Here is a 27,965-nt window from a genome sequence, read left to right as displayed (position 1 = left end):
GATAGCTCTGTGTACTCACCCAGGGCTGGAGACTCGACTCCCGGCGTGGAGTCAAAACTGCCGATGCCAGTCACCAATCAGCCTGCAGCATTGATTGAGCACCCACTGTGGGCAGCACCCCACGCCAGGCAGTGCAGGGCAGGGGGCGAGGGGCACAGCAAATAAATGTGCTTTTGGAACTGTGAAGGAGGAAGGTGTCCAGAACGCTGTTCGACGTTCTGTAGAGAGAGAGATATGTCCAGTCAACGTCTGCTTGAGTTTTGTGCCAGCAAAATAAATTGTCTCAACAGATGAGTTTGTATGTTTTCTTTTGTTAGAAAAAAAACCCCAAAACTATATAACTCAATGAATATCCGTCCTTTGCCTCAGCTGCCAGCAAATCCAGAGTAAATCTGCCCAAATGGTATAATCTACTCATTTCAGGAGCCTGAGAATATCTACTGTTTCTACATCCCTTCAAGGCTCTGCTCTGTTCCTTTTGTTTTGTGTTTTGGTGTGGAAATCACTTTGAATCCTTTTCTGGTAATAGATAGGGCATAAACACACACGTACAACATTACTTCTGTGTGGTACAGGAAAGGCGTGCAGCAGTTTCCTGAGGTGTCTGATACGGGGCCTTAGAACTGGGGAGTTGGGGGTCTCAGGCATTCCACCGATGGGACGGGCAACAGTGCACACACCCTTCCTCCTTCCTGGGCCCCGATTGCCCCATTCACAAAACAAGGAGGTTAGGCTAGCTCCAAAATCCTGCCAGGTAGGTGAAAGGGAGGAATAGCAAAAGGACAGGTGCAAGTTATTAGAAATGCAGAGAGAGTGAAGAGCATGAGCATGCTTTGGCATTGCATTCGAGACAGAAGCTCTCCTGGAGCTTTGAACCGGGTGTGTAAATCAAACATTAGTGTACGTGTCTTCGCGGGGGCTGGGGGGAAAGAGGAGAGAGGCTATTCAAGCTGTAACAGATGAAAGAAAGAATGGCCACAGACTGTTCCCCTCTGGTTCTGATGCTGAGTCCAGAAACTGTTTCCCTACTCCTTGACCTGAGTAGGTCATATGACTAATGGCCTGAGTGTAGCCATATGACTTTGCCCAATGTGAACAGGGGCTTGAAAACTTACGCACACTTCTGGCGTTGCCCTGTCACTGTTTTTGGAGCACAGTTTCCCAGACTAGCCTGTTAGATTGTGACAGACACATGGCCCGGTCACCCTCATGGCTTTAGCCAACCACCAGGGGTGTGATGGGGCCGGCTAGGCCAGTCTCCAGTCAACCCACCTGCACATCAGTGAGCCCAGCTGAGATCACCCCAGCCCAGCCCAGCCCAGCCCAGAATTGCTCTGAAGAATTGTGATCGAAGGAAATGGTGATTGTTTGAAGCCACTAAGTTTCGACGTGGTTTATTACACAGCAAAAGCCAACTGCTAACCCCAGTTGGCAGGGCATGTCTATTTGAAGACATCAAATCCTAGCTGGGGGAACCTGCTGGGGAGAGAAGGTAGGTGGGGACTTTTTCTCTCCATTTGCAAAGCTGGATGACTTCACACCCTCCCAACTCTTATCCCTGTCCCCATTCTTTTTTTTTTTCTCCCTCTTTTTATCCATCATGCTTCCAGCAGGGGAAGGAAGCAGATGTTCCCACTCTTGGTGCTGCATACCTGCTAAAGGGAGAGAGGATTAGCTGTGGTAGACCAGCCAGGGAGCAGGACGCCCGCTAGATAATTAACCCATCCTCCTACATACCTTGGCTTCCAACAAAAGGAGCTGTACAAATCGACCCAACAAAATTATCGGTGCTAATCTCCCAGCCCCTCCTTCCCGCTGTCCCTCTCCTGGCCAGCACCTGGCAGGGCTGTTAAGCCATCACATTCTACCCCCCCTCAACCCCCAGCCCTGTCCCCACTCTCCTTTTCTCTCTTTCTCAAGTTGTTACCGCACAGGCATCACGGAAGGAATCAAACAGGGACAGGTCCTATTGTTCGGCAAAGAGGCAAGAAAAAAAAATAATCAAAAAAGCAGGGGACTTAAAAAAGACCAGAATTATTTCTCAAATAGAATGGGAAAATCTAACATGCCTTATCACTACGGAGAACAAGCACTGTGCAAACGCCCAGGCCTCTGACTGGCATGCCGCTTGTTTTGAATAGACGCATGACATTGTCAAAGAGCCTGCCATTGTGTTGCTGAAAGGCACTTGCAACATTGCATAAAAATCAGGCGTTCGTGTCACCCTCAGACTAGTCAAAGCTGCTGTTTTTTTCTTTCTTTCTTTCTTTTTGAAAGAAGAAAGAAGGAAAATAAGAAATGTCCCCAGAATAAGACCTTCAAAGCCAGATAAATGTTATTTTTGAAAGGCACTAGCAAACTGGGCACCCAAGCAAAGCTGCGAACGGAAGAGGTATTCCCTTTGGAAAGGGTGCCCGTAGGGCAACGGGGAAGTCAGAAGCCGGCGTGAGATTGGACGCATGGCTTCTCCCGGACTTTGAATTCTTCAGGCTAGACTTCTTGTCCAGTACCTTCTGGATTTGGCCAACTCTCTTGCTGCCCTGATTATTTCCATTGTGAGCTGTTATATAATTTACACGTTTTGTTTTCCAAAACCCCTATAGCGTCCTTCTCATCTGTCACTTCTTGGGGAGGAAATGAAGTTTCAGACCTTTGGAATTCCAGAGGGATCTAAACTTGTCTCCGGGAACTGTGCTTATCTCCAGCCACCCTTAAACCATGCCGAGGAACCCGGAGGGAGCCGACCAGGGCTGTTCCTCAGACACCCCTCTACACTGCAAACAGCCTGCAGCTTTCACCGTATTCGGCGACTGTAGATAAAGAGTTTGATTGTTCTCCTGGTCAAATAGGTAAGTTCTCCCCCATGGAACTTAGAAAAGTCATCAGAGAGAGCATGGCATGTTCTGTCTGGTCACTGCACCGAGAGACAACTGTTCCCTGTTTCCTAACGGCTTACTGCAGGAGAAGGTGAGATTCTGGCGTCTCTGGAGAAGTTAAGAGATTTGCACGTGCACATAAAGCCCGTACTGTGCTCTAATCGATTGCCATCCCTTACAGTCTCACAGATGCAACATTTAAGAAGAGGGAAGAATTTAACTCCAATATTGATTTGATTTGTCATGCTTCCTGTGGGGAAGGGGGCAGGCTGGGAAACCAGTTCTGGGTGGGCAGTCTGGCTGATGGATGCTCCCTAATTGCAAGCTTTGATTAGTTCAGCTGCTTCTAGATTTCTGGCTGTTAACAAATGGCCCTTAGTCTGTGCCTGCTGTCCTCAAAGAGAAGATGAGACGCTTCCTTGCACCTAAGAGCTGCCCCTAACGGGCTGCCAGCTCCCTCTCACAGACCAGTAAGTGTGGAGGAAAGAACTGTGAACTCCCAGCCTGCCACATACTCTTGGGTGAGCCATCGAACCACCTTGGGTTAGCTTCCTCATAGGTAAAATTGACTTCATTTTATTTATTTATTTATTTATTATTAATTTATTAATGCCCCACAGGTTCCAGAATGGATTTAAGGTGGCTTAGCTATAAAATGAAGGGATTAGGCTAGGTGATCCCTTCTGGAGTATCCTCCCAGCTCTAGGATGCTCTGACAAGCCTGCTTCCCACTTGACTTTGTAGTGTCTGCAGTTCAATTCCAAGTTTGAGGGATGCCAGCTGCCCCTCAAGTATGAGTGATTCAGAGTCACGGAGGGACTGTGGGACTGCCTGGGGGGACGTGTGCCTCCCGCTGTGGTAACACTTTGTACTCAGGGTTTCACATCAGCACACCAAATTCTGTATCAACACAATTCCCACTCACCTTTAATAGCAAAGAGTTTATACATTGGAGCAATTTCCGAGTAGTTCCCTACACGTAATAATTCTTTTTTAAATCCTCAGCAACATAATACGCCCCTTACTGACTCTCAGCCCTGTGGCTCAGCCCTGTGGCATCCCACAGCCCTGCCCATCACTCACAGGCCGCCAGAGCCTGAAGTCTGAAGAGTCAGTTTGGGGCACTTCCTTCTAAGAGAGACGCTGACAAACGGAGGTTTGTTGTGAGGAGTGTGATCAGGGAAAGAAGGGTGTGGAAGAGGTGCCTTATGGGGAAAATTTGGTGAAGCTGGGAAAAGAGGAGGCTTCCCATTTGCAGAGCTGTCATGACAGAGAGGACATGGAGGTGCTCAAGCTGCCCCATCGGTGGGATGGGGTGTCTTGGAAGGTGGTGAACCAGAATCACTGCAAGTATGAAACAGGGGCCAGGTGGGCACCTGCGCAGGGCCTATGGCAGGAATAATGCCTCCTTTGGTTCATTTCAGCAAATGGTTGTTGAGAGGACCCACTAGGAAGCAGGCTCTGCCCTGAGGTACGTACAGTAGGAGATGCAAAAGTGCATAGCTCCTCACTATTAATTAGAATTCTCTGGGTTACAAGTGACAGAAACCAACTGGAGATGTTAGCCAAAACTATGGACATTTATAAAGATGCAGGGACGACTTTACATAAAGGGACAGAGAGATGTTGCTGAAGCAAGGCAGAGTCAGGTCCTCAAACACCAGCAGAGTTCAGATTTTTGCTCCCTTCTGCACGTCTTTTGATTCTCCTTCTCTCCTTCTCTTCAGAACTAGCTTTGTCTGCTTCTCCTGTCCCTGAAGTTGAGAACATGGTGGTTGACATATTGTAGGCTTAGCCTTCTCTCTCTCCCAGGTCCTCATTTTCCAGAAAGGGACACTAATTGGTCCAACTTGGGCCAGTTGCCCAGGTACTTGTTACTGACAAGCGTCGTTCCCGGAGGGCACTGCTGTCACCTATGGATTGGACTTCAGTCGAACAGTTGGCAGAAAGAGGACAGAGATGAGAAAAGAAAGCAAAGAGTGTCCACCACAAAGGCACAGTTCTTGGACTCAAGGAGATTATAGTCCAGAAGGGAAAGCAGACACATAAACCATGAACCTTAGTGTAAGGCCAACTGTGGCACATGCTAGAACAGAGATTTGTGGTCCAGATGGTGCACGGGAGGGAGGAATTCTGATAGACAGAACCAGAAGGCTTCATATGAGAGAATTCCATATGAGAGCATTCCAACACGGCTAGTTTTCTGGCTTTGTTGCCACTGGTGGTGATAGTGGTGGTAATGAATTTTTAACCCCACAAACAAAAAATAAATACATTCTTCTTATTAAAAAATTGACCATCTTCTCGTAGTTAATCATGACATACATATCCTTTTAGACTATGGCCACAAATTTACATTGATGTAAATGTCTTACCGTATAAAATATATGATTATTTTGCATATGTTTTACATAAATAAAATACCACACATATTGTTATTTTACAGCTTCCATTTTTCACTCAATAATACCTCCTGGAGAGCTACCCATAATAGTATATATTAGAACCAATCCTATTCTTTTCAACGAATGCATATTATTCTGTCATATGACTACAATGCAATTTATTTAAAGATAATATAATTTATTCCTCAACTGATAGGAATCTGGGATGTTTTCCATTTCTCACTTAAAAAAATACTGCAATGGACATATTTGTACATACCTCTTTGTGCAATAGTACAACTGTTTCTCTAGATACAGAGAAGTGAAATTGCTGGGGTATAATATATGCATACTTAAAATTAAAAGGAAGTTGAAAAATTGGACTCCAAAGCAGCTGACCAAATTTCTTCTCTACCATCAGTGTCTGAGAGTATGTTTCACAACACTCACACTTGACAAATATTTACCATTTTTGTGGGTTAAAAGGGGCATCTCACTGTTGCTGTGATAATCATTTTCATGGATTATGGGTGTGAATATCCTCACTTGGCCCTTCCAGATCCACTCCCCACATCTCTCTACCCCGTTCTCTAAGAAGCTGGCCTGAAGGACTATTCCAACAGGCTCCTTGTCCTTCATCTTCCAGCTGGATTCAGCCAAGAGAAGGTTCAGACGACAGGAGGAGAATGAAGGTGAGGACTGTATTCCTTCGTTTCCTTCTCCGCCAGGTCCCAGTGGGTTAACGCACCCTGGACAGTTGCTGTCATCAGCTCTCTCCATACAGTACTCCCAGATTTCTACTCTTTGTCTTGGACCTTCAAGCCTTGAGGTGGCAACAGCTTCCAGTTTATCAAATTCTGCGTGTCTCTGGCGTTGTTTTGCTATTTGCTCTATCAGTTATTGACAGGAAGTTGTTAAAAACTATACCTGTGGATTTCTTTATTTCTGCATTTAGATTTGTCAATTGTCACTTTCTATATGGGAAGCTCTGTTGTTATTAGGTACATAGACACTTAAGATTATTTAGGGTTGTTTTTTTTTTTTTTTTTTTGATGGACTGACCCACCATTTAATGTCTTTATTTCCAGTAATATTTTAGTCTCAAAATCTGTTTTTTTCTGATAGAAATATAGCCATGCCTGCTTTCTTCTGCTTATTCTTTGCAGTTTACATCTTTTATTTTCAACCTGTCTGTGCCTTTATATTTGAATATTTTAAAACACCATACAGTTGGCTTTTTAATGCTTTTTGGAGGAGGAGGACATACATGCTATTTTATTGTGGTAAATATATATAACACAAAATACACATGGTATAAAACTATTGGCCCAGGATCCCTTGTCTGTTTATTTAAATCTGGTCCACACCTCTGTAAATGGTCCCTTTATTAAACTTTCTTCAAATTGCCTAATTTCACCCTTTATTTCTTGCTGGGGCCTTGAATGATAAAACCAGTGAGGTTGAGTATCTCTTTGGGTTTCTATCAACCATATTAATGTCTTCTGTGAATTTCCTGTTCATATCTTCTGCCCACCCTTCTAGGGGGGTAATCGTCTTTTTCTTGTTAGAGTGACTCCTTAATTTGTAAGCTGTCTTCACATAACCTCAATACATATCATCTCTTGTCTGTTATTATATGTTGAAAATATTTTCTTCAAGTCTGTGTTTTACGCTTCCAACTTAGTTCATAGCATCATTGTGACAGCTAAGTTTTAATTTTTTTTGAGAGAGAGAGAGAGAGACAGAGAGAGAGTGAGTGGGGGAGAGGAAGACAGAGAGGGAGAAAGAGAGAGAATCCCAAGCAGGATCTGCACTGACAGTGCAGAGGGGTTTGAACTCATGAAACCGACAGATCATGACCTGAGCTGAAGCCAAGAGTCTGACGCTTAACCAACTGAGCCACCCAGGCGCCCCTTAATTTTTGATATAGTTATATTTATCAATCTTTTCATGCTGTGTCGGGGGTCAGCACAGTTTCTAGAAATGGCCAGACAGTAAATATTTTCACTTTCATGAGATCTACTGTCTTTGCCACGACCACTCAACTCCCACGGTAGCACAAAAGCAGCCCAAAACAATGCATACAACAGATGTGGCCGTGTCCTATTTTTACATAAAGATAGGTGGTGGGCCAACCCCTGCTCTATATATTTTGCATATTTTCATTTATTTAGAAGGCCCTTCTTACCCTAAGGTTATAAGCAAATTGTCCTATAGTCTCTTTTAAATATTATGAATATCTTTATGCTTTGGTTTTTAAGCTATTTGGAATTGATTTTTGTGACTGGTAGAATCTACCTCTATTTTTTCCCCTAATGAATAGTCAATTGTCCCACCACAATTGATGTGAAATGCCACCTTTATTTATTTACCTGACAAATACTTATTCAGTGTTTACTATGTGCTAGAGTTGGTATCTAGTCTTTCAACCTGCTTACCTATTTTTGAGTCAATTCTACAGAGTTTTACTATAAATATATAGTATGTTTGATATCTGAGAGAGCACATCTCCTTTCCTTTTTCTTTCTTTTAATTATCTTGATTTTCTTGATATTTATGTTTCAATATGGATTTCAAAATTAGCTTGTCAGATTCTATGAAAAACCTTATTGGGATCTTGATTGGAAGTGCATTAAATATTTATAGATCTATTTGGGGAGAATTGACATCTTTGCAATATTGAATCTTCTATATCAGGAGCGTGGTAAATGTCTTCATTTTTCCAGGTTTCCTTTTATGACAATAATGCCTGGCATATTCTTAGCAGAAAGAAGACTTGTTTCTCTGACTTGTTGGCTAGGCCTGTCAGAGTAGCCTCAGATTGACAGGTTAACTTTGTACTATCTCAAACTTTCCTTCCCATTTTCTAGGACCCTCTAAGGAAATCAGTGTAAAGTCAGTTGATGTGTAAGAGACTTTCTTATCCTAGGATTTTTCTTCATCTCTAAGAAACAGGGTTCCCATTGGTACATACAACTCCAGGCCATTTGGTAAAATAGTTCCTTTTATATTCAGGGTGTCAGGAATCATGGGAAATCTTCTGGGGTTAGGTATTTAAGAGGACATGATCATGCATGTAGTGTCATCAGCTAAATGTAGTGATTTAAAGACTTTCGACAGACAGGTCATGAGTGATTACCGTGAGCCAGGAACTGTGTTAGCTGCTGGGGCACACAGAACAATCCAGTCCCTGGATAATGAGCTTGCAGTCCAGGATTGGAGGGCAGGGCTACAGGTCACCAACACATGAACAAGTAATTTGTCCTCTTAGGACAGTGCACACAGGAGACTATGAAATCCTAGCAAAGGAGACATAGCCCACCTGAGATTCGGCAAAGGCTTTCTGGAGACGATGATGCCTAGGCTGAGTCTTGATGAAGAAGTAAGATTAAGCCCAGCACAGAAAAGTGGGATGGGAACTCCAAGGAGGAGGAGAAGCCTAAGTGAAAAGCACTGAGGTGTGAAACCTCCTGGTGTTTGCAATAAAGGAATTCTGAGCAGTTTAGCATAGCTAGGGAATACGACGCAGCGGAAAAGGCAGAAGGTAGGAATCAGGAGAGAAACAGGAATCACAGAGCACCTGCCAGTGCCTCACAGAGTGCAAACTTTTTTTTTCTGTGAGCAGTTGGGAAATATGGAGTTTTTCTTGGAGCCTTGTTAGAGATGTTTAAGTCACCCACCAGCTGAGTACAGATGATGGATTTAGTGAACATAAGACCAAAGTCAAGGAGACCATGAGGAAAGGAGTTCAATAGCCCAGTGCAAAGGGGAGGTTGATCTGAACCAGGGAGGAAGAAAGGGGCCATGTCTCCAGCCAGCCATGCGGCACTGTGGTTAAGAACATAGACTGCAGTTGGTGAGCCTGGGTTCTAGTCCCTATTTCCAATAGAGACTTGGACAAGTTTTTTTGGCTGCTCGAAGCCCCGGTTGCTCATCTCCAAAACAGAAATGATCATAGCTTTATTCATTTGCCGGGAGGACCAAATGAGAGAAATGCCCAGCCCAGAGCACCTGCTCCATCAACCTGATGGACACCAGCAGCAGTAAGGGCAGGAAGTTAAGGGCAGGAACAATGAATGAAAATGTAGTTGCCATGTGGGTCCTACAGGGGACAGATCTGGTAGACGGGAAAGAGCATCCTCTCTTGCATTGCCCACCGTGATCTTTGCTTATGGGGGTTTTGGCAGGTCTAGAAACAGTGGCTTTGGGGTATGGTGATTATATCCAGTGCTCTTGGATAGCACGGAGGCCTGGACTTATAGGAGGGAAGGCAAGTAATTGGGCCCTTTCTCATGAATCACAAGGGACCAGGAGAGCCAGGCCCACGTGGTGGTTAGGGTGGGCAGGAAATGGGAGTCAGGCTGGACTGGGGGTGGTGGGAAACCATGAAATTTGTCACATAAAACTTAGATTTGGATCTTGGCTCTGACACAATCACCTGCTCCGTTACTTTGAGCACATCTTAGAATTGCTCTATGCCTCAGTTTCCCCACTCGTAAAAAGGGAAGAACTAACCACGGTGTGTAAAAGCTTACTTCACCTACTTGTAAAATGCAAAGGAGATAGTGGAGGTAGAGGCACTATTAACTACAAAATGGTGTTTAAATGTTAGTTATTTTGCTAAGTGAAGGTGGGGCCCTGGGGCGAGGCTGGGTATCTGGGAGCTGCTCCACACCACAGCCCAGCAAGCTTCAAGTCCAGGAAAGAATTCAATTATTGCAGCGTGTAATTTTCTGTTTGCAAAGCTCATATTGTGTATGTAATTGAATCAGAATAAAGAGATCCAAAGGCTGCGGGCTTGGGATAAGGCTTTGGAGCTGGACTCCAACGAAGCCAGGCTGCGGAGGGGGGTGGGGGGCTAGCCGGGGCGGGGTGGGGGGCACTGGCTGGGAGCGAGAGGGAGGGGAGAGGGCAAGGGGAGCAGAGGGCCAGGCGGGTCCTGGAGCAGGAGCACTGTCCCTCTATTTGCTTGGTTCCCCCAAGCCTTGTTCCCCCAGGGACACAGAGGCTCTTGGCTTGGAAGGCATCTCCAGGTGTCACTCGCCCTTGGCTGGACATCTCTTTTCTCTTCTGCTGGCATGAGAAGACTGAGCCGCTCAGGTCTGAAGGCTCTTTCCTTCCCACTCAAGCTGCCCTCTTGCATCCTTCTCACTGCCTTCTCCACCAGAGTGCATTTCAAGCCAGAAGGTACCTCTTTAAAAAATTTTTTTTAATGTTTATATAATTTTAAGAGAGAGAGAGAGAGACAGACAGAGATACCATGAGTGGGGGAAGGGCAGAGAGAGACGGAGACACAGAATCCAGAGCAGGCTCCAGGCTCTAAGCTGTCAACCCAGAGTCCGACAAGGGGCTCCAACTCACAGACTGTGACATCATGACCTGAGCCGAAGTCAGACGCTTAACCGACTGAGCCACCCAGGCGCCCCTAAGCCAGGAAGGTACCTCTTGAGAAGGCACGCCAGAAGCCAGGTCAGGAGTCATGGGGTGATTTGGGTCAAGTGACTAAGGGTCCTCGTAGGCCCCAGGACTGTTCCAGTTTGAGCTCTGTGGACAACGCCTCAATTCTGGGAACATCAGGTGGTTGATCTCCCTAATTGGGAGAGAGAGACAGGATTTGAAAACAACGAACAGTGAGACTCAGGGCTTCTGGACACCAAACAGCCTCCTCTTAGATGTGCTCAGCCAACATTCTCCCCAAGGCCCGGAGACGACACCCCTCCCTATGCAGGCTCTGGAGGAGGACAGAAAGGCTGTGGCTTTTCTGAAGTCGGTGCTGCTGAAAGGAGGAAGGGAAGAAGAATCTACTCCCCCCTCCTATTGTCTCTGAACTGGTCTGTCCCCAAGGCCCGGCCCCTCCGTCCCTGCCTACACTGACTGCTCTCAGTGGTCCTGCATCATACAGCCAGTGCCCTGCCACCCTGTCTCCAACTCCAGCCTCACACGCTCTCTGTCTTCCCCGACAGTGCGCCACACTCCTTCTCTTCTTCTCTAACCCTGGGGAAAGCGAGTGGGATTTGGCAGTTGGTCCAAGCCAGGGGAGACTAAGGGATTGGATTCGAGCAAAGAGCCAAGAGCAGGTCGGAGACCAGCTGCCTGATGACATTTCCTGAGCACTAACAAATCTGACTCCAAGACAAACAGCCGGGGAGAGACGGAGACTGGCGGCAGGCTCACAGAACGGGAGGCAGGGGAGAGAGGAGGAAACGGGGACCTGGGAGGAAGACAAAGTGAGAGAAAAAAAAAAAACACAGCACACCCAACCCAATGGCCCAGAATCTCTCCCACATCTGCAGAATCAGAAACACTTATTAATAGCCAGCAAAAGGCAAAGAGGAAGTGTCTCATTGTCTGCCGCTGTCATTCCTCACTGTGACGAGCACTTAAAATGTCAAGACCCCTTTCAGCAGCTACGCACAAGCAATCAGGCCCTCTCATCGGTCACTGCGATTTCGCAGCCGCTGCCTTTCGTCCCCACGACTTATTTCCACGCTGTGTTTGGAGACAAGGCGTGTGGGATCACATAAACAAACCCTGTCTTTGGGAAGGACGGCCTGTGCGCAGGGGTCCAGGGAGGCAGGGGAGGGCTGGACTCGGGGGAGGAGGCCACAGCCTGTCTCGCCTACTCCGGGACATGGGAGAAAAGGTCGTCAGGCGGACATTTGGAGGATTGGGTCTGGACAGGGGGTGGGGGCTGGGCGCCGAAGGTTTTCCTTGCTCTGGGAGGTTGGGGGCAGTCAGCTGCTATGGAAAGGAGATTCCATATCAGCCGTTTAGGCAACCAAGGCCTGTTTTCTGGAGGTGGGCGTTCCGGTTGACCATTGTCTCTTCTGAGGGTCAAATAAGACAAAAAGGGCTGGACTTACAGCAGGTGGGAATTAGGTGGGATAGAAGGCAGGACCTCCTGATCCACAGTAATAGCTAGATCCACAGGAAGCCAGACTGGGCTGCAAAAAATCACTTTCCCTGAGGATCTTTGCCTGCTGTTACAGTCCCTCTACCTCATTCTCTTGGGTGGAGTCCTGACAGGGGTGGGGACGGGGGAGAGGAGGGAATACCCTCTCCGGCAGGGGGGCACCTCTGATCATATTAATCTGCCAGGCCTACAGTAACAGGTACTACAGCCTGGGGGCTTCAACAACAGAAATAGATGGTTTCTCAGTTCTGGAGGCTAGACGTCCAGGATCAAGGTCCCATCTGAGGGCTGTGAGGGCAGGACTGGTCCCAGGCCCCTGGCCCAGCCTCTGGTGGTTACGGCAATTGATGGCATCCCTTGGCTCATAGACACATCATGCTGCGTCTACCTTCGTCTTTGGGTGGCGTCTCCCTCTACGAGCGTCTGTGTCCGTGTTTCCCCTTTGGATGAGGACACCAGTCATACTGGATTAGGGTCCCCACCTCCCACTCTAGGACAACTTTATCTAAATCTCCAACAACCCTATTTCCACATAAGGTCACATTCTGAGGTACTGGGGGAGAGGACTTCAACGTATGGATGGGGGAGAGGACATAATTCAACCCATAACTCTTATCACCAGGAGAAAAAGACTATCCAGAGAGGGAGTGACCCAGCAAATCAGGAGTTAGAGGAAGGAGGAATTCTGGCATCTATTTCCCCTGGCTCCACAAAGACATATCCCTGTTTTCTGTCTCTATTCCAGGAGCCAGGATCTGCTTCCCGAACCCCCACTTTTGGGGCACCCCGTGGCTCAGTCAGTTAAGCGGCTGACTTCGTCTCAAGTCAAGCCTGCTTTGAATTCTCCCTCTCTGTCCCTCCCCTGCTCATGCTCTGTCTGTCTCTCTTAAAAATAAATAAACATTAAAAAAAAAGCCCACCACTTTTCTGTAGCCCCCACTTTGACTCCCCAAGCAGAGTCAGAGGCCTGGCTGTTACCATGGAAGGGAGCTTGGGTCTCCTGCCCCTGAAGGGCCGGCTAGTGCCCAAAGCATTCCAACCACCAGAAATCTCAGAACACATCTTCAAACTCCCCATTGCAGGTTCCAGGAAGGACGCGATGAGTCTGTTCACTGACAAAAGGAGAGAAGGTAGGAGTATTTCATAGTCTGCTTTCTGCTGACCTGACAATGACACAGCCCGGGGATCTGGTTAATGTTCAAAGAAAAATTAGCCTGTTGTTCAACATTCCCCATAATGTCCATCCAATTCAATTAGTTAATAGAATCATGAAATGTCAGTGCTGGAAGTGTAGAGATAATTCAATCCAAACTCCTCATTTTTTAGATGAAGGAAGCAATGTTGAGAAAAGGTAAAGAGGTGTCCCCACATACAGTCGGGGTCCCACGTGGGAACATGCAGGTCTGAGGGCTCCCAGGGCACTGCCTTTCATTCAGAGAACATGTACTGACTTCCTGCTGTCACCAGGGCCCGGTGCAGGGTGCCATCTTGGAGGAGGGAGGATCCGGTGTCATTGAAAAGGACACAACGCCTGCCCTCAGGGAGCTGTCTGGAGGGAGAAGCGGGGGGCACCCTGTTGCCGTGTACCTCCAGGGAGGCGTGCATGGGCTGTGCCCCCTCTCTGCTCTGTATTACCCATGATACAGAGAAGGCCTGGCTGCCAGTCCAGCATGTGGCCTGGAATCTCTGAAGCTGACTAGCTGATATGCAAAGGGACCCTGTGACTTGGGTCTTACTGGCCCTGCCTTTAAAGGGATGAGCTACTGTGACCCATCACCTATGAGCGGGAGGGAGCTTCCCACAGCCTGACTCAGCCTTCCTCCTCCTTCATGGCGATCCCTCCAGCCTCCCTGTCACCGAGTCACAGACTCGCCAAGGGGATGAGAGCAGGTATTTGTCATGGCGTGCAGGCCTGCCCAGCGTAGCCTGGGACCAGGCCTTTGTCTATAGTCCCTCCCCCCCCCCCCCCGCCTGGGCTGCCAGGCCAAGCTCTTGTCAATCTGCAGCCGTGACTCCCTGCATCATCCTTAGCCCCCCCCCCCCCCCCCCCGAACTGGCAGCCAGTTAGTCATGAGCTGGGCCAGGATCCGGCCCAAAGACGTGCAGGGGGCTATCTATCTTCATGGAGCCCCCTGGTTTTCCAGGAGGGTCCTGAGTCATCCCCAGATGCACCGAGATTTGGGGGAGGGGAGGAGGGTTGGAATATAGGCCGGCTGACCTCCCCCTCTGCTCCCTCTGGAGACTGGGAGGGAACTGGACTCCTGATCTGAGAGGGAAGGCAGCAGCCTGGGAAAGGGGTTGAGTTTCAGAAGGGACTGTCACAAGATTGGGGATTTGGAAAACAAATAGGCACCAGCAGTGTCTTTTTAGTGATAGCCATGGTAACGGCCACCGCTGGAGTCGCAGCCGGCACGGGGCCTGCTCCGGAGTCTCCAGACACGGAGGCAGCTTACACCATTTGCCCTCCGTCTTCGCTGCCGCTGCTGTGGCTCTTTGAGAGGCACAAACACACCCCGACGTTCTCTCACGTACATCCGGGAGGTGCATCTTCCCATGGTCCCTGCAAACGTGTGCTCACCCAGCCCCAAGCACACGCAAGAATGCACGCCCACAGGGACACAGGACACACCGTGACACGCTCCTCGGCTGGCGCAAACAGAAACACGGGTGCACACGCGTGTGTCTTTGCTCACTCCTGAATCTGCTTCAAAATACGTATTGCCATCGCCGGAGTAGGTTGGGCGCTTGACCTCGGGTCTCCTGATGTCGTGTCCGGGCTCCGCGAACATTTCATGTGTACCTGCCATCTCTTTGGCACGTTTACCGTTCTGCGCCCAGGCACATGCATGGTTATCCGGGCTCCGTGGACATCTTCCCATGGATGTGGCAACACACGCGTGTGCCCAAGTACATAGAGCTGGCACGTCTCCCCCCTTGACATGCTCGAGTGTCTCCAGAACCGTGCTCACGCCTGCTCCCTCAGATGTACGCTCTTGGCCAAAGGCGAATGTACGCTCGCACACCTTCTCTCGTGTCACGTCGTGGCTTCTCAGGGCTGAGGGTGGACTTGTATGTTTGAGCGTGAGTATTCCAATGCAGGCTGGCGGAGATGCTCTCCTGAGGCCCCCTCCATACCTGGTGTCTCTCCTGCCCCCATTCTCTCCCCCCCGACTCTCGCCCAGCAAAGCACGGAGTCTGTGCCTTCTGTGTGCCCCGCGCAAGGAGGGGGAAGGCGCTCATTCACAGACCCATGGGTTCCTCAGCAGGCGAAATTGGGCAGCAATGTAGCACCAGAGCCAGTGTGTTTTTTAAAAATTGCACAAATCTCCCAAGGAGGCAGAAAAATCAAAGCCTCGTCATTTAAAATCCCCACACAACAGAAGGAGAAATAAACACAGAGCTCGCAGAAAAGGCTGAGCCTCCCCCATCCCTCCCGCCCTCCCCAGAAGAAAAGACAAACAGAAAACAAATCAAAAAACAAATCTGGACTGAAAGGAACAATTGTGGAAAGAATAGCTGTGGGCTGGCTTCTCGGCCCGGGGAACATGCTCCCTGACCACAGGGCAGGAATGAGAAGGGACTGGGTGATCCACTGGTCAGAGGGGCTGCCCAGGCCACATCGACCTGAGTGATGGGGTCTTTGCTCCAGGGCAATGGGGTGGAAAGCTCACGGACTTGGGAGGGAAAGAGACCTGGAGCTGAGGCCTGGGTCCCTCATCCAGTGGGTATGTGACCTTGTACAGGGCACTTGGCCTCTGAGCCTCAGTGTTCCCATCTGTAAAACAGGGCTAATGCCAGGTCCCTATGTCCAAGCCTGATTGTGAGGGCCAACCATAAAATTGTTTCATAACTGTAATAGGTGTCCAGCAAGTGACCAAAGAAAGATGTCAGGATTCTAGAACAGGAGACCTCCAAAGGACCTCCAAAGTCCTGCCTTCAATGACAACAATTGCCTACAGCATCTCCAGAATATGGTCTGTGCCTCCACTCTTGGGAGAGGAGAGACGTCTAAGGAGACAAGGAGGGTGAGTGTCATCGGCTCTTTTGTTCACACATTTGATGGCTTTGTCCTAAGACCCCCATTCCTTCCTGCTGCTCCTAAGATCTCCCCTCTTCTCGTTGCCCCTCAGAAATGACTAGGTTTTTACCGTTCACCATGCTGGGCCCTGTCCATGTGGGATCAGTCTAAGACTAGGCTTCTGCTTCAACGGGCCTGGTTCAGTTGAAGAGGCCAGACTCTCAGCTGGGAAATATTAAAGCGTCCCTACATTAGTCAGCATGGGCCGTTCTAACAAAGTGCCATGGGCTAGGAGACTTAGACAACAGTTTATTTTCTCACTGTTCCAGAGACTAAAAGTCACTTTCCTTCTTGTCTCCCAAAACAGTCCCACAGGATTTTGTGGGGGACACGATTCAGTCCATAACGCGCCCTGTCCCTCATGCCGTCATGGAAGGTGGCTACCGGAGAAATTAGGCAAGGCCAGGAGAGGACTGCCTGAGGCAGGAGCTTTGGTTTGAAAACGCATAGAGCATACAACACCACGCTGGAGCAAGGCGAAAAGCGTTCGAGTTAGGCACACCCCGCTTGCAAAGGTGACCAAAGATGGGGGGCCAATACCTGGAATCTTTTCTGTGCCAAGAAGACTAGAAACCAGGGAGCAGCAGACAGTAAAGGGCAACTGCTGGCTGGCACAGGGAAGGGTGTGAGAAACTAAATAGAAGCACGACCCTTCCCTTGGAGACAGTAGCTGGACAACCACACACAGCACAGAACGTGGGGCAGGATGGAGCACGAGCCCCAAGGAGGTGCCTGTGAGCAGCCTGCCTTGTCTGTCAGGAGAACCCTACAGTTCTCTCTCTGCCCAGCTCTAATACCACCCCCTTTACAAACCGTCTTCTGCCCCCCCACACACACACACACACATGCACACACACGCACACACACATGCAGCAACCATTGCTTTTTACCCTATGCATTCATAGCAGTTGGCGCCAAGCTTTGTAACAGCATGCTCATGGTTATGTTTGGGGTCATCCCCTGCTTTTAGGATGTAAGCTCCTTGAGGGCAGGACCTGGAGCATCTGGTTCTTAACTTTAACTCCAGCCTATGAAAAATGGAGTCTGGCACCAGGGTGAACAGCCCGCCTGACTTGCCTGGGACTGATTTCCAGGATAATGAACTTTCCAGCTGTAAGACCAGGATGGCACCAGGCAGAAGGGAATGGTTGGTCTGGTCACCTTGCCTGGTGCCTGGTAAGCATTTGGTAAATAACTGATGTGCAAATACTGCAATAGATCGGGAAGAGATCCAGGGGCGCCTCGGTGGCTCAGTCGGTTGAGCGTCCGACTCTCAATTTCAGCTCAGGTCATCGTCTCACGCTTTGTGGGTTCTAGCCCCGTGTCAGGTTCCACGCTGTCAGCCTGCTTGGGATTCTCTGTCTCCTTCTCTCTCTGCCCCTCCCCTGCTTGTGCTCACTCTCTCAAAATAAATAAATAAACATTAAAAAATAAGAGAAGAGATACAGGAAAGAATTACAGACTGATCAAAGGGATGTAATATTTCCTTAGGATAAATGTCTACAACTGAGATTATCAAATCAAGGGGCAGAATAACTTTTATGACTTATACATGCTTTCACCAAATATGGTGGACATATTTGTCCACCTACTATGGACATATTTGGACACCTACTATGTGCCAGAGACTGTCCTGGGCACTGAGGATACAAAGATGAAAAAGCTCACTCTGCCATCATGGGGCTTGCTGGCTAGTGGGGCACAAGTCCATAAATGATACAGTTCGATAAATACTACAAATATGAGATGCAAAGAGTTACGGGGACCCAGGAAATTACTTCCAAATAAGCTGAGGGATATGGGTAAGGCCACGCAAGCTGCTGCAAATTGTAGGGAATGTCACCCTGGTGGATAAGGTAAAGAAGGGAATTCTGGACAGGGAAAACAGCAAGATTCAAGCCACAACAGCTCCAGAAAGCACAATGTATTCCAGGACCTGCTGGTGGCACAAGGACGTGGGGTGTAGATGTGGGTGTGGAAGGGTCCCCAGACGCTCATGAGGGGAGGTGAGACTGAGCGGCTAGGAGGCGCGGCCCGTGTTCTGTTACCAACGAGTTCACATTTTATCCTTAAGGTAATGGGGAGCCAGTGAGGGATTTTCAGCAGACTCTGGATACACCTTTCCAATTTGCTTTCTAAATTGTTTGTGCTCATTTACAATAAGAAATCCTCATCTCAAGTGTTCCTATTCCAATTCTCCTTGGGATTCCTCAGGGCTCTACTCCCATTTCTGCCATAGAATGAGGACAGAAACAGGTGGACTCTGTCCTGAGGCTGCCATAGGTAAGTGAAGGTGAATGTTTTCTGAGGAGGTAGAGAGGGGCTTGAGGAAGATCTTGCAGGACTAGAAACTGAAGAAAAGAGTGGGTACGATTAGAACGATGTGCCCAGTCCCTGCTGCCTCCACCCAAAAGCCAAGCCACCCAAAAGCCCAGACCCTTTTGACGGCCACATAAACAAAGGTCTCTTGGTCTCCTTACCCTTCTCTAGAACCTTACGCTGGGCAGTGTGGCTTAGTCACATTGACCAGTGTAGGGAGAAGGAGGCAGTTCCTTTATCCCAGAAGCTGGGAGCCTCTTCAACCCCTCATCCTGCTGCCACTTGTTAAGCAGGGCCCTATAGTGGATATCAGCTACTAGCTTCTCCTGCTCCCACGTTCTACATTTTCCCCAAACACACTGTGCCCATCAGTGACCCCCAATCCTTTACCAAAGCTTTTCTTTTTTTTAATGTTTATTTATTTATTTAGAGAGAGAGTGTGTGTGTGAGCAGGGGAGGGGCAGAGACTAAGAGAAAGAGAGAGTCCCAAGCAGGGTCCACACTGTCAGCACAGAGCCCGACCTGGTGCTTGAACCTACAAATTTTGAGATCATGACCTGAGCCGAAATCGAGAGTCAGACACCTAACCGACTGAGCCACCCAGGAACCGCACAGCTCTTCCTCTTGCTGGGACTGCCTTTCCTCTCTCTGCCTGTTGTGCTAGCTCTGACTTGTTTTCCAGGTCTTGGCTCAGAGGCCAGGCTCCGTGAAGCCCTCCCAGCCCTCTGGTCAGAGCTGGGCCACCACCGGACCCTACACAGATCCCTTTCACTGTGACATCGATTAGGGTGAGTCACTGTGTGCATGCCTTTATCTCTCATTAGACTGAACATGTTGAGGGCACGGATCGTGTGCCCCTCACCTCTGATTCCCTGCATCTACCCAGAGTCTGATACCTATAGGTGCCGACAACTACTGTTAACTACTTAACTCATATTTGGTCACATGGCAAGCAGGCTATGTGAAAGGGAAGGAAGGGAGGGAGGACAAGCATCTAGCTACAAAAGACCCTGCACTGGGTCGCGTCACTGGGATGCATGCGAGATATTCAGAGCCCCTGGAGATTCTAGCGGCTATTTGTTCTTTTCTTCTCTTGCCTACATCTCCTTCCTCTCTGTCTCCTCTTATTCTTACCCTCAGCTTCCAAGGACACAAGTAGGCATCCACCCAGGTGCCCTCCTGCTCGCCTTTCCTCCTCCCTGGGGGCTGGGGCACAGAGGGGACTGGACCAGTAGTAACACGGATCCACCCACGACTCTAATTCCTGTCCTTTATTAAATTCAAGGCTGATTTGGGCATGGGGAGCTTTCTCGGACCACCTGCTGTCTGATCAATTCCTTTTCTTTTTCTCCCCCTGGTGACTAATAGCTGCTCTTTCCTTGGCCTCAAAGTCTCTTTGTCCCCTCGTCCCCCACTCCCCCTGCCCAACCAGGTTATTCGGAGGCTGGTGAGTCATGATGTCTCCTCAACCACTTGACTCCCTGAAAGCAAGGCGGGGGTGGGGGGGAGGCTCCCCTCTCTGGTTGGGGTTGCCGTGGAAATGAGAGTATGGCTGGGAGGGATGGGGGTTGAGGAGCTAGGGCCACCACACAGAGAGAGAAGCTCCTAGAAAGGCAGACAACGTCTAAGAAGGCCAGAGAGCCCAGGACACATAACAGAGTCTCGAGCAAGGGAGCAAGGGAGGGAGAACATGGGCGCTCAGACAAACGTATGAAACAAGGACATGAGGCAGGTGGGTAAGGTGAAGAGCCCACAAGAGCAGAACCCCTGTAAAAGGAAATTTTCACACCTGAACACTTGCAATCTCCTGTCCTCTTCAGAGGAGAGAAAGCACCTTGGAATCCGTGCGGGGACCCCGCCCAGGCACCCCTTGCCTGTGTGGACGTGAACTCGGGGAGACTCGGGGATCAAAGCTTCAGCCACAGAGCACAGAGCCAGGCACGGCCTCAGGACAGCTGAGTGTGTGTGCTGTCTCAGGGGGCGTCACCAGGGTGGGAGCCCAAGGCCAGGGGGAGGCAGGGCAGCCTCCAGGAGGGTGCGGCCTGGGGTGCAGGCTGGGCCATCACCCTGGCCCCAGGCAAGGAGTCTGTATAGAACTTTGCAGGGAGGCAAGTATCAGGCTAGGAGCCAGGAGACTCTGTGTCACACAGTCTGCTGTGAGTCCTGACCCTTAGCAGTGTGCCCTTGAACAAGTCACCAGGTGTCACAGAGCTTCTGTCCTCACCAGTGTTCACAATCTCGGCCCTGTTGTTCATCTTAGCGGGCAGTGAACCAGATGAAAAAATGGACATGGAAGCATCTTGCAAACTGTAAAGCTCTCCAGATGCAGGAAAAGTGTGTCCTTCCCAATTAGAAGCTCACAGGAGGGGCCAGAAGGAGAGCGTGGAGGCCCCCAGCCCCCCTGCTGCATCTGCTTGAAGGACCTCTCCCAATTCCTGCCGCGGCCATTCTGAACTTCTTTGTGTTCCTGGGTCCAGGGAAGCCGGCTTCCCCTCACCTCAGGGCCTTTGCACGTCTTTCTCTCTGCCTGGACCATTTTCCTGCCTTCTCTTTGCTGGACTAACTACTACTCTGCCTTCTGGTCTCAGTTTGAAGGTCATTTCTTCCAAGAGGGCCTCCCAGAACCAGCACACAGGCTGGCTTTCCTGGAACCCTGTACTTCTAGGAGTGTGTGTGTGTGTGTGTGTGTGTGTGTGTGTGAGAGAGAGAGAAAGAGAGAGAGAGAAAGAGACTGATTGATTGATTGTGAGGAACACGTCTGTGCCTGAGTTGGGGGGAGGGGGTGGGTGTGAGTCCCTCAGTCCCAATTATAGCCGACTCCAGAGCCCCCAGACCACTGCGGGGAGCAGCAGGAGCTGAGTGTGGGTGCTCGGCCACCTGTCCACCAGCTGCCACTCTCTTCAAGCTCTTGGGAAGAAGCCACGGGAGTCTGAGGCATTTTCTGGGTCACTGCCTAGCGATTGGGAAGAGCGGCCTTCTTCCCCACCCGCGCCTGTCGCCCAGGAAGCCCCGCAGCCCCCGCAGCAGCCACGCTGCGGCCCCATCCCCCGAAGGAAGCTGTCGCTATGCGTGTGCATGCACTGTGCCACACCAGCCTGCCTCCCCAGTGGCCCAGGTGGAAGCGTGGCCTCGGGTATGAGGGTCTCTCACCCATTGCTGGAACCAGGCAGCCAGGCCCTCCCCTCATCCGCATCTCTGCACAGGGTCACCTCCTCGGAGGCCCCAGGCCACTCCGCTTAAAAGAGCCCCCTTCGGCTTGCAACACTCCACCTGCTCAGTTTTTCTGCATCACGCGCACGGCCACGTTATTGTGCCATATCCCTTTCCTTGTTTGCACATGGTGTGTGTGTGCGTGGCGACTGTCAGAGTAAAAGCAGGGGGAGGCAGGGGTGCTGTGGATCTGGCGCCCACCGTGCTGGCTATTCTCTGTGTGCTCCTTCCTCACTCGGGCCGGGCCCGCCCATCTCTGCCCTTCTCCGGCCTCAGGAAGCTGACCTCCGGGTGCTACACCTTCCAGACTCTCCTGATGACCAGCTGCTTGTTGGCCGAGGCCGGTGCAGCCTCAGAGAGAGATGGGAAGGCAGGGGAGAGAGAGGTGGGGGTTTCTTTCCCACTCCCTCCCTGCTCTGACACTGGGAACCTGGCGGAAGGGTCAGTCCTCCCTAAGGCTTGCGCCAGACAGCCTCGTGCCTGTGACTCCAGGGCTCCCTGAGCCCCAGTGCTGCCTCCTGTGGCTGCCTGGTCGTTACTCCTGGTTTCGGATCCCTCACTGTGCCTTGCTGCTTCCCCTGACCTGCCCACGTCTCTGTAACTAGTTCCTTCATCAAAGCCTTTGCACCTGAACTGGTGAAAACAATCCTGCTGAGACCCTGATAAAGCTTTGGTTTAACACAACAACTATTGTCGAATGGATCAATGAATGGCAAGGGCCCCAAGCTAATGGCGCCCGCCCCCCCACCCCCAGCCACCCACCTCCAAGAAGCCCAGGCCGGGCCACAGAAGGATAGGGTGGAAGTCAAAAGGAAGCTCAAGGCAGACATGAGGTCTCTAAATAGGATAACCCCAAAACTGTCCTCCGAACAAGATCAGCACTCACATTTTTAAAGGTTATAAGTAAGAAAATTCCAGTGTCCCCCTCAGTGGCCTGTTTTTATGATTTACAACTCTCCCCGGCAGAAATATCTTCCTAATGTCTAACCCAAATCCCTTTTATTGCCATTGGAAACTCCCTCTTCTTGATCTAAAGATAAAAATTGCCTCTCTTATTATTTCACAAAATCTTCATACCACGTCAGCATGTAGTATTCTAGAACATTAATATATTGAATGGGAAGTGCAAAGGACACAGGATTTGAGTCCAGAAAAACTAAAGTATTGGTTCTGACATACTATGCTGAGTGGCTCTAGGAAGCTCATTTAACCTCCTAAGTACCTTTTCATCATCTGTAAAATGGGGATAACGGTGAGCCATGCCCAGCCCACCTCCTGCCCAGCATTCAGGAATAGCATATGCACATAGCAATGCATTCTATATCCAAATGTTAGCTGATACTCTCATCCTCTTAAAAGTATTTCAGCCCAGGATCTGATATCATCTTAAAGTTCTCTTTTTCCAATCCTCCTGAAACTGAACCAAATTTTCAAAAGGGTCCTTCCTGGCATTGCATAGACCGGGGGCATGGGATGGGGAGGGGACCTCATCCACAACTTTATATTGGTGGCCTAGCTGAGGGTGGTGGGGAAACGGTAGCCTGATCAGATGAGGGCCTTGGTGAGGCCTTGATGGAATAGGAGGATGGTGATCCTGTCACCCGTCTGGTTGGCCTGTGAGGGATGTGTGCTGCCCTGTGTTGACAACACAGGATGCCAACATGCCACACCCTCCCTGGGAAACATAAACTCGAATTGTCTGCTGCTGGCTGTCGTGAAAAGCCCGGGGCAAGAAATCATATTCGTGCAGGATTTTCTGAAGGACCTGTGCCCAACTACTCCTCCAGATATTCTAGATTTTTTTTAATTTTTTTTTTTAACGTTTATTTATTTTTGAGACAGAGAGAGACAGAGCATGAACAGGGAAGGAGCAGAGAGAGAGAGGGAGACACAGAATCCAAAGCAGGCTCCAGGCTCTGAGCTGTCAGCACAGAGCCCGACGCAGGGCTCAAATACACGAACTGTGAGATCATGACCTGAGCCGAAGTCTGACGCTCAACCGACCAAGCCACCCAGGTGCCCCCAGATATTCTAGATTTTATCTGTGGATCAAGCCAGACAATCAGAGAGCTGCACATCTGGACCGAATGGTTTTGGCTCCACATGGAAGTAGATTTATCGGCTTGTATTTAAGCAGACTGTTTTCAAGTTCCCACCAAAGGAACGCTTGACGGGAATGTTAAGGGTCTAGCGATGATATTTAAAGGAAGAACGGTATTTTCAAAGTTGATTCCACATTCCTTTTTGAAGCCTCAGATGAGAAACTTCCCTTAGCTCCAGCTTCTCCAGGGAAACTGGTGTAATTCTGACTGACGGGCAACACAAAAATCTGTCACTCATGGCTTCCCTTTTGTCTTTGGTTGCCAGGAAGCTCAGGCTTTATGGCAGGAATTCCTGCATTCTAGCTTTTTCTACGTCTCCCATTCTGACTCTTCCTCAATTTCACTTTATCCCAGGCTATATTTTTGTGTTATTGGAGTGTATCACGATTATAAGCTACCTCAGTTTCCCTTTGTAACTCAGAAAAGGGAAGAAGACTGGCGATTCAGAACACTCAGAAGGTTGGTCAGTACAGATAAAGCAGCATAAACCAACGTGTCCATTGAGGGATGTACCCCCCAAAAAAAACCCCAAAACCAAAAAACAAACAAAAAAACCCAAAAAACAAACAAACAAGAAAACCCCACTAATTTCACTAATTTGTCACATACCCATTGTGATGTACTGAATGTTTGGTACAATGCGAGACTCCAGGGTTATAAAACCAAGCTGACATTTATTCACTGAACACACATTTCTTAGGACTCACCGGGTGACAGAAATACGGCAGTGGACAACGTGACTGCATCGTTTCGCCCTCGTGAAACTTACGGCTGGTGGGGGGCAGGGCAGGTGATTTAACCCAAAAGCTACCCTGAAGCGAGCAGGTACTTCCTGCAGGAAGTACTAGGGGAAAAACCTAATCCTGTCTAGAGTCTGAGAGGCCTCCCTGGCAGAGAGATGTTTAAACTGCTGTCTGAAAAAGAAGGATGAGGAGTCAGACTGGTAAGGAGGAGGAGGAGGAGGAGGGGAAGAAGGGCCCCGTAAGAAGAAACAGCAGCAGGCACATCTTCAGGGGAGTGGATTAACAAACCCGTTTTCCTCCATGAAATGAAATACTAGTCAGCCATAAAAAGGAAAAACAAACTATTGACACACCCAGCAACTTGGATGGGTCTCGAAGACGCCGAGTGAAGACGCTAGTCTCAAAAGGTTACGCTCTGCGCCATTGCACGGACGGACGGTGCTTCTTTAAAAGCAAACTATAGTGATAAACAGACGGGCGCAGTTTAGGAGTTAGGGAAGGAGGGGAGGTTTGACCACACACAGTGACACAAGACTTTTCAGGACTGAGGACGCTGGTTTGTATTCTGAGCGTGAGGGCGCTGTGTACATCTGCATATGTTACAACTCACGGAACCGTGCACCAAAAATAGAGGTCGGGGCGCCTGGGTGACTCAGTCGGTTAACCACGTCCTGACTCTTGATGAGACCCGCGCGGGGCTCTGCGCTGACAGTGTGAGGCCCGCTTGGGATTCTCTCTCTCCCTCTCTCTGCCCTTCCCCTGCTCACGCACATACATGCTCTCTCTCTCTTTCTCAAAGTAAACGAATAAACATTAAGAAAAACACAAACAGAGGTCAACTTGACTGTTGGCTAATTTAAACAATTTAAAGCCACAAAAGAGAAATTGACAGCTGAAGACCTCAAAAAAGAAAACTGGGGTGGAGAATGGTACACAGTGGATCTTGACGGTATCTGCGATGTTTTGTTTCTTAATAGATCTGACAGAAAGGAATCAGCCATGCTAAGGCTGTGTTTACACATTTTCCAGGTGGCTGTGGGGAGCCACCCAAAGAGTTTTAAGCAAGGGAATGGCATAACCGGATTTGCATTTTAAAACAGTTCCTCTGGCAGAGCGGACTAAAGGCAGCCCCAAGTGGCTGTGGGGAGGCTGGTGAGGGGCAGTCGGGGAGGTCCAGGTGACAAATGTGGGAAAGAGGAGGAGGAGGAAGAGAGACAGGCTCACACAGAGCAGCAGCCTCTGCCCAGGTCCAGAGGGCATGGGGAGGGCAGGAGGTCGGAGCCTCTGTGGTCTGAGGGAATGTGGAGGGTGGCTGTGGGCCAGAGGCCACTGTGAGTAGAGCCCGGTCGCCCGGCCCAACCATCAAGTCAGGTCACCTGACTTGTCTGGTGACAAGAATCCCTTGGCTCTCCCAGTGAGTTGGTCCCATGTCCTTCTTTGGATAACGACAACCTGTCAGGGCTGATGGAGAGGCAAGTGCAGGCTGTGGCCCAGGCCGGGGAGAGGGCGGCTGTCCACTCTGGGGTCTCTCTCATCCCCTCTCATCTCCTTCTTCTCTGGGCCCGGTTTCATTTTGGGAGAGGCAGGGGTGGGGGACCAAGGGCAGAGACGGGGAGAGGGAAGGCAAGTTATAATACTGTTTCCCACCAAGTTCTGCTGAGAAATGGCTTCCTAGTGCTTTATCTGCCCTGGATATCTGCTGCAAGGATCTTATCAGACTGTAATTACCCAGGCTGGGTCTGTGCTAATTGGCTCTCTGGAGTAAAGTTACCCGCAATCTGTGTGCTATGGGTACACAGCGGGAAGTGATTTGAGCCAAGGAGGTTGGTGGTGACACGTCCAGGGATCACGGTGGTGGCTGGGGTGACGTGGATTGGGACGCACAGGGGTGGAACTGTTCTCTATGTCCCAATCTGAACCCCAAATACCCAGCCAGCCTCACGTCACCTAGTGCCCAGGGTCCTCTTAGAGAATAGCCAGTATGAGATCATTTTCTTCCATTTTATTTTTATTTTTTTAATTTTTTAATTTATTTTGAGAGAGAGGGCATGAGCATGGGATGGGCAGAGAGAGAGAGAGAGAGAAAGAGAATCCCAAGCAGGCTCCAGGCTTTCAGCACCTGATGCAGGGCTCAATCCCACAAACCGTGCGATCCTGACCTGAGTCGAAATCAAGAGTCGGATGCTCAATTGCCTGAGCCACCCAGGCACTCCAATAGCAGGGGCAGAGGTAGGGGTGAATTGGGGAAGAAGAGATGGTGGAAGGAAGGAAGAGGGAGGGAGGGAGGAAGGGAGGGAGAGCAGGAGGAAGGAAGGGAGGAAGAGAAGGAGGGAGGAAGAAAGGGAAAAAAAGGAAAAATAGAAAAAGAAAGCAGAAAAAAAAAAGCTCTTTGACACCACTGACTTCCCTGGTTATGAGATTCTTAAAAATTATCTCAAGATCTGCAGGCACAGCCTCGTTACCTTACCATCCACTTGTGTAATCTGGCTTCTGTCTCAATCTGCAACGGAAATTTTATTTGCAAAGACCTCCAAGAACTTAGGATGAAGGAATCTGACGATCGACATGGGTCTTAAAGATCTCCCAGCCCTGAGTGTATCTTCTGCATGGCTGCCTCACCAAGAGCGGTTCCTGTACACAATCAGATGGGAACTCTCAACCTGACGGACTGCATGGTCAGAATCAGTCTATTAGAAAGATCTGTTGTTGTTGTGTTTTGTAATGTTGACCCCAAACCCTTCTCCTGCTCCTTGGATGGCACTAAGCAAGTATATTATTTGCTCAGCTCCCCGCTGAGAGCATTTCAGCTATTTTCCCCTAAGTATCAGAACCCAACACCATCATGCACCCTGTGCCTCACGACAAGACCCTGGATGTCACACGGAATCCCCCATTTCCTTACATCCTACATGCATGGTGCACCCTGTCAGCTCTCTGCCTTCAGACAAGTCTGCAGCTCATCTCTGGTCCTCTCTCCATCTCTGCTGGCACCACTCTGGTCCAAGGCACCATTATCTCAATAAGACCCCAGGACAGACTCCCCCACATTGGTCTTCTGCTTCTTCCCCCCCCCCCCAACCGCCCCCGCCAGGAAACCCCACAATCTATTCTCCACACAGCAGCCAGAGGAATTTATGTGCAACTTTTTCATCACGAGAAAATAAAATATGTTGCGTATAAAATATACGTTTTTACCATTTTTAAGTGTACTGTTCAGTGGCCCTAAGTCCATTCCCATTGTTGTGCATCCATCACCCCCATCCCACTCCAGAACTTGTTCACCACCTCACACAGAAGTTCTATACCCACAAAACAATAATTCCCCATTTCTCTCCCCTCA

General features: G+C 49.4%; 2 long non-coding RNA genes across 2 annotated transcripts in view; one reads left to right on the top strand and one right to left on the bottom strand.

Annotated features, from left to right (window-relative positions):
* LOC109278609 (uncharacterized) overlaps window positions 1-13,023 on the top strand; it is a 47,431-nt gene extending 34,408 nt beyond the window's left edge. Inside the window, exons 2-3 of the long non-coding RNA XR_008421300.1 lie at window positions 2,604-2,849; window positions 12,919-13,023. This is a non-coding gene — a long non-coding RNA (uncharacterized LOC109278609). The remainder of the gene's footprint in view (window positions 1-2,603; window positions 2,850-12,918) is intronic.
* LOC109278608 (uncharacterized) overlaps window positions 1-27,965 on the bottom strand; it is a 310,568-nt gene that overhangs the window by 13,620 nt on the left and 268,983 nt on the right. Inside the window, exon 7 of the long non-coding RNA XR_002085752.2 lies at window positions 20-218. This is a non-coding gene — a long non-coding RNA (uncharacterized LOC109278608). The remainder of the gene's footprint in view (window positions 1-19; window positions 219-27,965) is intronic.

The sequence above is a fragment of the Panthera pardus genome, unplaced genomic scaffold (assembly GCF_024362965.1).
Source record: "Panthera pardus isolate Hobbes unplaced genomic scaffold, ASM2436296v1 HiC_scaffold_12, whole genome shotgun sequence".
NCBI classification, from domain to species: Eukaryota; Metazoa; Chordata; class Mammalia; order Carnivora; family Felidae; genus Panthera; species Panthera pardus.
Note: the sequence above shows the minus strand (reverse complement) of the source record. Positions and strands in the feature narration are given on the sequence as shown.